Source organism: Montipora foliosa, chromosome 13 (genome assembly GCF_036669935.1).
Source record: "Montipora foliosa isolate CH-2021 chromosome 13, ASM3666993v2, whole genome shotgun sequence".
NCBI classification, from domain to species: domain Eukaryota; kingdom Metazoa; phylum Cnidaria; class Anthozoa; order Scleractinia; family Acroporidae; genus Montipora; species Montipora foliosa.
The window spans coordinates 11,272,293-11,282,386 of NC_090881.1; the positions used below are offsets into that span (position 1 = coordinate 11,272,293).

The 10,094-nt window shown below is 40.0% G+C and overlaps 1 protein-coding gene across 2 annotated transcripts in view; it reads left to right on the top strand.

Annotated features, from left to right (window-relative positions):
* The first annotated feature begins 770 nt into the window (after positions 1–770).
* The window catches only part of LOC137983991 (tetratricopeptide repeat protein 28-like), a 20,075-nt gene continuing 10,751 nt past the window's right edge, over positions 771–10,094 (top strand). The window contains exons 1-2 of one of the 2 annotated variants that reach the window (XM_068831152.1): positions 771–2,330; positions 8,986–9,085. The gene's annotated coding sequence lies outside the window, so the exon portion shown is untranslated. Of the gene's footprint in view, positions 2,331–7,175; positions 7,250–8,985; positions 9,086–10,094 lie in introns of those variants that run through there. The other variant, XM_068831151.1, reaches the window with a different exon arrangement.

Consider the following 10,094-nt stretch of genomic DNA (forward strand, 5'->3'; position numbering starts at 1 on the left):
TGAGAACCAATCAATAAAATCCTTCCAAAATGAAGTGGCTTGTGCACATTCAGTGAAAAGATGTATAATTGTGTGATCAGCTGGACAAACAGAACAGCGAGGGGATTCTTCCTTCATTTTTGTGCGGTCCTGGGAACTAGTTAGGGGTCACGTGACCCGTGTCGTGTCGTTATGTTAGTCTGAACCATGTGCTGGTCGACTTGTTGTGTTCCGTGAGGTTATTTAAGCTGTTTAGTCACTCGACACACTACATGTTTGGCGTCGAGGAACGTGTACGAACGCACACTGCAAGGTAGACAAAGGGAGGGAAGTCTACGTGAATCATGCCCACGTTTGGAAAGTTGGACGAGTACAACGAAACTGAAGATTGGCGCCATTACATCGACCGTGTAAACCATTTCTTCGAAGCGAATGAAATCACAGATCCTGACAAGAGGAGATAAATTTTTCTGGTTTGTGTGGGAGCGAAAACCTATAAACTGGTGCGAGCTTTGGTTGCCCCGGAAGATCCAAAGAATAAAAGCTATGAGGATTTAGCAAAACTCCTCCAAGACCATTTTATCCCGAAACCTTCGGCTATTGTTCAGCGATTCAAGTTTGACACACGCTCCCAACAACCAGGTGAGATCATTGCAGTGTTTTCAACCGAATTAAGACACCTGCCTGAACACAATTTGGAATTACGTTAGATGCGATGCTTCGTGATCGGTTGGTGTGTGGTGTTCGTGATATCAGAATACAGCGCCGATTATTAGAAGAACCCAAATTAACATTGAAGCGGGCACTTGATCTATCTCTTGCCATTGAAGCAGCAGATAAGGGTGCTTGAGAGATACAGAAGGCAGACGGGCGGGGAGGGGATCCCTCTGTCAACAAAGGAGACGTCAAAGCTAATAAGGGAAGCGAAGTTAAGTGCTCTCGTTGTGGCGGCAACCACTACCCCAAAGGCTGTCATTTTAAAGATGCCAAATGCTATTGTTGTGGTAAAGTGGGCCATCTAGCTCGATTGTGCCCAGCTAAAAGGAAAGGGAAACAACCACAGCCAGTTAATGAGCAGAAATCAGGCAACGCCGAGCCTACCAATCTTCTTGAATGTGCCATGCAAACACCAGGGGAGGAACAGGGTGTGGGTGCATATTGCTTGGTGGTCAACGCCCATCTCCCTACAAAGTACAGCTAAGTGTTGCTGGGAAACCCCTGGAAATGAAAGTTGACAAAGGGGCCTCCTTGTCTGTGATTAGCGAGGAACAATATGACTACCTTTTTTCTTCAGGTCAAGCACTCCAACTTGTAGAGACAGGAATTGTCCTTCGCACGTACACCGGGGAAGAAGTCAAAACCTAGAGTCTTGTTCTGTGAATGTGTGTTATGACAGGGTTGAATACTCCCTCCCGCTTTTGGTTGTAAGCGGCAAGGGCCCTGCTTTGCAATTGCTAGGTAGGAACTGGCTAGAAAAAATGGAGCTGAATTGGCCCATAATCATATGTTGCAACATGTTGGATGATGTTGGATCAAATTTGAAAACGGTCAACTTTTTCTTGCAACATTTTGGATGCTGCACGATGTTGTACTCGTTTGGCTGCGTTCACGCAACTCCATTTTCTCTTGTATACAACTCTCTCGAGATTTTAAAGTTAGCCAAGGCAGACAATAAAATAAGAAAATTAAGAGGGGGACATTGGGTTTTTCGGTTTTGGTGTTCATTTCGGTTTGCGGATTTTTCGTTCTTGAGCATCTGGTTTTCGGTTTTCGTAGAAAATACTAGCGGTTTTTCGGTTTTGTTATCCGATGTGCTTTTTGGGTTTCCCAATTTTGTCCTATTTGTGTTCAGGTTTCTATTATATTTCAGCGGCAATTGATCTCGAATAGAGTGTTTTCACTCACGTGATCAGTAATCTTGTTTTTACTCCGAAACAAAAGAAAACGTTTGAGTGATAAGAGAGCTCATTCCCGGAGACGTTACATGAAAACACTCTATGGCCGCCAAGCAACAAAGCTATTGGGAAAAATGCGTGACAGACTTAATGTCACGGTAGGGGATCACGCGTGTCGAATTACGCCCGAGTTGGTGATAAGGTCAACCTGGACTTCGGAGTCGTTGAAGATGAAGCACCCGATAAAGATCTGAAAGAGCATGAAGTGAGTGAGGAAGCTAGTGACTCCGATGAAGGCCAGCAAGAATTTGATGAAAGTAGTGACGAAGTGCAGATGATGACAATCCCCAGGGCCAGCAAGATGAATTCGGGACGTCGAGGAGTTTTCTCTTTGACTTTGGTGCGACGTCGCAATGTGGAAGGGCGGTGAGGTTCAGTACTCGTCTGCTGTTTTAAGTAAGTATCTGTTTATTACTACATTTAACCTCAGAGCATGTTCCTGTTAACATGTAAGACAAGGAACAAATTGTACCGGTTAGCTCCCTCAGTGCAATCGCATCTTTTAGACGAAGATTAAACATTCCATTCGAATCTCCAAACTGTCAGGTCTTAGTAATCAAATAGAAATGTTCAATTAGAGATTTTCGATTGAAGTTTCCAGACCTGTAGCTTTTTGCGATTGCAAAATTGGAATTCTAGAGAGGACTTGTGAGCAAATTCTCCTAAGTTAACTTGGTACCATTACCAGCTGCTTTTCGAAAAATGAACCCACTAAGTCCGGGCTCGAGAGAGCGGCAGAAATAAAACCTATGATTCCAGCAGATACTAAAAGATATGAAGGCTTTAGACAATTCCATGACATTCACAAATACTTTGATGAAATAAGTGTTAGTGTAGTTTGCTGTGTATGCCCCACTTGTCACCATTGTAGCGGTTTTCTGACGGTTTTGTGTGCGGTTTTCGGTTTTGGTCGAATTTTTTTGCGGTTTTGGATGATTTTTTTTTTCTTCGGTTTTGCGGTTTCTAATATACCCCAATGTCCCCCTCATTAAGGCTTCAAACATGGGCCACTTATTGTTTAGCAACGTACTTAGTTAATACGTAAGAAAAAGAACTAAGACCATAACTGGTTGTTCTAGGTTTATGGAGGGACAGAATGTAATTTCCACGAAGATCATGCATAAGAAGAGAACGGGAGAGAAAACGTATTTTTCATATATGCAGGACAAGCCTTTTCTTTCATTAACTACTTTTATACGATAATATGAGGAAATTTTGAATGCGCATATTGCATAGAGATGTAGAGTTTGACTTAAGTGGTACGTAAGAGGACAGGTAATCGCAAATATAAATCTCATTACTCTCTTATTTACATTATACCGTTTCTTTGACAAGAAAGTACTAAAGGCCAGGCCGAATTTCCTATGATAAAAAGTCTACGTTAACAGCAAGCACCTTGGCTACTCCTTAGTATCCGCCTGGAAATCTCCTTCTCGCTACTTTTTCCTCATATGATGAGGTCCAGTCTCCGCTTGCCTCCTTCATGCCCAAAAGGAATTCTGGGTAATTCGGCCGTTCCATGACAAGGGAAGACCCCCGATTCTCATTTCATAGATTTTCTTACGAGTGTGGAGCCACCCAGTCCTACAGCAAAATACAGCATCGATTAAAGTTTTTAGCTTTCAAAGCTTGCTCAAATTGTATCGGTAGGACCTGGAATTCGCCCACAGAAAGGCCAGAGAGACGACTTCACTGGAGCTGTGAACCACCATGTTTACAACACAGCAATTTAGGCGTTCCAGTCTGCATGAAATCATCTCTCACCTCTGTCTCGAGAAGACCCGACACGCACGGTTCTTACGTTTTGTTTATGCCCCTGTAGAATCAACCGAAATCTCAACTCCTTGTCAAAAGTTTACCAGCATCTTAATATTTTTGGTAGGCTACAATACTCGTCACATTTGTTGGAACACCCATCGCCGTTTCCCCCTTCCTGAATGGGGGGAAGGGGGATGTGGTATAAGCTACGATCTTGTAACACGATGATTCTGACCATTCGCTAAGTTTTCCAACTAAATATGTCTAGTATTGTAGCTTTGAAATTCAAAGGAAAAAAAAGGTTTGATATTTTGATTATAGTACTGCTTTGAGTAGTAAATAACACTTATCACAGAATTAGCATAAAATAGATATGGTCAAGGTTTTCCCCGGTCAAGTCACTGGGGTTTCTACTGGTTCTTTGCCGCATAGCTACAATGTCAAGTTGCATATAGCGAATCGGATAAACATTGGACTACGAATGGACCAACCGCACTCTGTGTCTTAAAATAACTGAATTCGAAGAGAAAGTGCTTCGTTTGTAATTTCATCTGCAAATGGTTCGACTTTGAATGAACCTCTTTAGCTTGTACGTTTTGTTTTCCCGTTTCAGATCACGTCGTCTTATGCACGTCCATATGAATGCATAAATTCCTTTGGGCTCATCACGCTGTCTGAAATGGGAAAACAAAACGTACGAGCTAAAAAAGAGGTCCATTCTTCGGACAAAGGCGTAGTCTGTATGCAGCCACCCCAGGCCACCGTAGGCCCCTAGAATGACCCTCTGCGGGCCCGTAGGCAGGCTTTTTTTGTGGGAGGGTGCTATCCAATGAGGAGACGGACCAAACGAGCACCGAAGGCGCGAGCCCTTAGGGGAGTCCAGGGGCATGATGCCCAGGAAAAGTTTGAAAATTAGGTTGTCTGAGACCGCATTTTGTGCGTTTTGAAGACAGTATGATATGAAAGCAGCCAGCCAAAGGTGCAGAGACTACCTCCACAGTTTGTGGGAGAGTTCGGGCGCACCCGTCGCAGCTCCCTTCGGGCATGCTGTACTCGTTCGGCCATTAAAGAACTTACGCACTTTTCGTAAAGAAAAGTGTTAGGGTTAATTTTAAATGAGAAGAATATACACTATGTTAGTTTGTTGTGTCAGGTTGGATGTTCCTTCTCCCTTGAAATTTGTTGTTTTCTTTTGTAGAATAATATGCAACCCCTCAGAATTGTTGTTTTAAGGGGCTAGGGCACGCAAAGGGATGTAATTTCATGAAAACCAAAATGCCCAAAAAGTACAATGAAAAATTCAAATAACCACTTAAAACTGTTGCACAATCGTGAAACGAACTGCAACAAAAAGAAAGTGAAGCATTGATAAAAACCCAAATGAACAAGATTGAAATGGATTGCAGTTGGGTAATCTTGAAAAAACTCCAGCCCGACGTTTTTCAAGTTTATGGCAACTCGACTGAACAATCGAGTCGTGTAACGATAATTTTATCAGTAGAGGAATTCCACACAACCATTTTCATGTTTAACTAAGGATTTCTCCTAAACTCCCTAAAATAACGTGACATAGCTCCTTTAATTTAATACAGCCCTCCTTACTTGGGCTGCAAAAAAAAAGGTATGCAGTTCATATAATCTATTTGTACTTTTCCTCATTCCAAAAATCCTTACATAAAATTCAATTACGTTTTTGTCATGGCCTTCCTCTTTCACCATTAGTTTGCGTGACCCGTTACGGATGTGTTGCGCACTTGTCACACCAACAATGCATCCGATACTGGAGAATAAAGAAGAGTTTTGTAGCTTTCTATTAAGGTTACGCCAGATTTTACCAGTTAGCAACCATTCGACAATCGTTTGTTGGTGTCATATTCATTTTGAAGGAAGGCGTGACCTCAGGATATTTATACCTCCGTATTCTCTGATTTCGTTATTTTCACAAAAAGAATATATATTTGTGTGGTTTACGCCCATCGTGTTTCATTTTCGTCCGCAAGGAACTAATCAAGCATTTTAAAGTTTTGACAGATGACTTTGAAAAAAAATTGTGCATTTTGTATTTTTGTTCATTTTAAAGGAAAAACGTTTTTAATTTAGTGTTAAGACAAGGAGCTGAGAGTAAGGTGCGCGTGACTTTATCAGGTCCGATTTCCACGAGCATCGCCACATCATGACCTTTGTCTCCTCGGGCACAAGATAATCGTGCGGGTGTGAGACTGAGTTGAAAAAAGGTAAGAAAGTTTGGACGATTATTAAAGCGTAAAGCATGGTAGGATTTGGAAAAAACGAGAGGAGGGCGCTCTTGTCGACGAATAAGTTCATACAAGAAACACATAAGGGTTGAAACGTGTAACGGCCCCTTGTGTGCTGGGAAACAAGCTTCTGAATATTCAATTTGCTAAGTACCATATTTGGAACAACAAGAGCGAGGGGTTTCCAAATATGGTACTTAGCACTGAAACATTCAACCAATCAGTTCGCACTGAATATTCGGAAGCTGTGAACGCGCGTTACACGTTTCAACCCTTATTTCTGATCATACTGAAGGCAGTAACTGTGTAAAGTCATATTTTTAAAGGGAACCTCCACTGTTTTAACAAAAAGCCCCTAAAATGTTCCATGTGTACTTATTAGAAGATCTGTAACAACAAATGCATCACCCAGTGAAATAATTTCTTATCGTCTTCCAAAGATCGGCCGCTTCCTGTTGTCGCCATCTTGAATGTCGCGCAGTGCAAGTTGGGTATTGATGACATTTCGTTGTTGCTTCACTAAGTCTCCTTGCTATAATGGAGAAGATGCAGGTTCTTCCTTCAGGGATCAGTTGGAATCAGAATACTCATCAAGCAAAGAAAATAAGGGAAAGTCAACACGAAGCCAAGGGAGCAATTCTTTGCTTGCAAATTTAAGCACTCACAATCGCCTTTCGGCGTTTGTGATCGTACCGTTACTCCGGCTGAGGTGGAATTTTTTCGGAACAATCGTCCCCCGATAGCTTGAATCGACGCACGTCTGTCATCTTTCGGAAAAAATGGACACTTCTGCCAGCATCTTTTCTGGTGTTCGCTTGCATTCTACAACGAAAGTGTTTCGATATCTAGAATTTTCTAGAGTTTCCTTACCTTTTCTTGTTGTTCCAGAACGTTCTGGAAACGAAGTTGTCAATTTCTGTAATTAAGTTAATGGTCACGAGTTCGCCATTGGTAGCCTGTTTGCATGAGACTGTTCTTGTCCAGACGTTTCGGGTTTAAACGAGCGAGCTCAAGTTTAAGCGAGATGTTCTAATTAACGTTTTTGTTATTGCATCGAAGTTGTTCTTATGGTAAACTTCTCAACTGGAGTGATTAAATCTGGTGTGGTTGTTGCGTGATTCTATCAGTCTTGAAAACAACCGACGAAAACAAAACAAACAGATTTTGACTCAAAAGTTCCCGCGAACCGGACCCACCGAACGTCATCAAAACCCAACTTGCATTGCGCGACATTCAAGATGGCGCAACCGGGAAGCGCTGAAGCCGATTTTTTGGAAGACGACAAAAAAATTATATCACCAGGTAAGGCATTTTTTTCGTAACAGATCTTCTAACTAGTACAATTGGAACATTTGGGGGATATTTATTAAAAGAATGGAGGTTCCTTTAAATAATGACGTGAAACCGAAAGAGGAAGTAGTCTATGGTATTAAGTTGCATCTCTCTGAACTCTTCTTCTTCTTCTTCTTTACTGTCATCCGCTATTTTCCATACGTTGCAATTTAAGGGTAGGTTTTGCGTATATCAGACAATTTTGCAGTCTAGAGTGTTGGTCCAATATCGTTCAAAGCTTAGCACAGGCGGCTTGTAATCATTCGATTTCTCCCGTCGCTTTACGTAAACACCGTTTGGCCAGAATGAATCGAAGAATGAAGCTTTGCAGGACAAAATTATGATGCACCAGATTGATTGAAGAAATCGTTCTGCTCACAAGTACAAAAAATAACTTATCTCTGAGGTCTTATTGAGATCTTGCAAGAAAAATCAAACAAGCAGGTTGGTTCGATTCTCGGCAGTCTTAGCTTCCTTCCCCATTATTTATAATTAATTTATGAGGTTATCCTGCAATATTTTTGCTTCATCGTGTTGAACTTAGAGTTTACTTTTGATCGGTGATTGTTTTAAATGTGTCACATTCCGCTTGTCTAAATTAAGCAGCAAATTTGCCAAAGTACAGACAAAGGAAGATTTTTGCCTTTAAAATATTTCTTCAAGTAGAATGTGGAACGTATTTGTAGCAGTGCAGAGCACGGAATTTTATTGGGGGTCGGATAAAAGATTCCCAGTTGACTTCGTAATTTGACTAATGGCGTGCTCATTTTAGCCTGAAGACCTATTTTGATGCTGAGATTTCTGATCGATATTATAAGTGAAGTAATAACCACTTATCTTGATTTTGAGATTGCAAAGAAGCAGTCCTACTTCACTAACGCTGGTGATTTAACAACGTTCAATGAACCGCTCAAAGGGGCCTTTTATTTGAACCACTACCTTATGATATAGCTTTAACATACTACACAACTTCAGGCTATAATTACAATGAAAATCTCTTTGAACCATTTTTCTTTGGAGTAAGAAAGATCAGAAAGTTCTTCCCTATTGCATTGCATAACTAATTTTTCACGCATATTTACAAATGAAACGAAACTTGTCACCCGGGGATTATAGATCTGGGCATCAAACATTGCATCTTTACATTTTTCTTTAATGTACAAAGCATTGAGCAGATCTTAATTGTGGTCGAGCAGATCTCACAATGCGTGATGTCTGGGAAAGAAAATTCAACTTCCTGTTAACAATTATTCACTCACGGTGTAAACGAGTCATTCACTAACAGGACGTGTTTAATTAAGCTTAATTAAAGTGGGTTTAACAAAATGCAAATCAGTCACAGAAATTATAAATGTAGGACTGGCTTTTACATGAGATTCAGGTGGGTTTCAATACATGCTTTTATCTGTGCTGATTTTGTATTCAACAAAAATCAGTATACGTGATTTAAGACGAAAACACACTGTTGAAGTTTCGTGTGAGCTGGTGTGAACTGGAGCGTAAGTGACCTAAGGTTTGAAGGATGCCTGTTTAAACTCAATAAGGCATGTGTTCTATCCACATAATATTATGTAAGAGTTACAAAGCATCGTTTACTGTTTTGTCCTTCGCAGGCTTCAGGTTCCATTCAGTGACTAATGGTGAAACTTAATCGAATAATATTGCTAGGGGTTAACCTCTATGTTAAATGCCTTTTTTTTTTTCAGGAACAGGTCCTGTGCAATCCTTTTTGGTCACTGTAGGCAGAGATTAAACTTTCTGCCTTGAAAAAGGCGAAGTTGAAGTTGACAGTGCTCGCTTAACAAGGTGAGGAAAAGGTTTGTTTAGTTAAGAATGTGATTTGTCTTCACACATTCCACGTCGTTTGGATGCTTCACCTTTCACCAATGTATAAATGAATAGTTTAGTTTTTCTTTCACTATTCTTAAAAAGGAAACCCGGCACTCGAAACTATCGGTTGAATTCATAAATAGAGCAACTAGTCTTTCACACGACGATTAAGCAGAGCAAATTAAAGCCATACATACGTAATTGTCCTTAGAACCCAACATGACCTTCATTCAACTTGCCAGTGGCAAAGTAAATACGTCTGTCTTTACTAGCAAAAATAAATTTTAGACGTAATATTTTCTCAATAATTTTACTAACGATAATAATAAAGCGGATTAATCATTGCTAAATGTGCAAGGTATTCAATTCCTTTCCGCATTGCTGTTGTTTTATTATAATGATCGTAACTCTTATTTTAATTAATCTTCATTGATTACCAGTAGAGTTTAGAATAACTTTTAAAGTCCTTTTATTGGTATACAAGGCCCTCCATGGCCTTGCACCTTCTTATATTTCTGACCTTTTGAATTTTAAAAGATATTCTAGGTCATTACGTTCTTCATGTAAAGAATATTTAGCTGTTCCAAGAAGTAGATTGAAAACATATGGAGACAGAGCTTTCTCTATTGCAGGACCTAAATTGTGGAATAATTTACCTCTAGAGATTAGGAAATGTGCTTCAGTGACAACTTTTAAGCAATCCCTAAAAACTTTTTTATTTAAGTTAGCATATAGTTTATAAGATCTTTTGTTTTAAGACGTTTAAATTTTTATATAGTAGATAACTTAGGCTTATATTTTAATTATATTGTACATTGTAGATATTTCATTCCATTTATTTTATTTATTTTTAATATTGTAATTAGGAAGCGCTTTGGACAATTATTGGATTTTAGCGCTATACAAATAAAGTTGTTATTATTGTTATTATTATTATTACTGGAACCCGTAAGCATGCGAATGGGCTGCACTCCTTCTACCATTA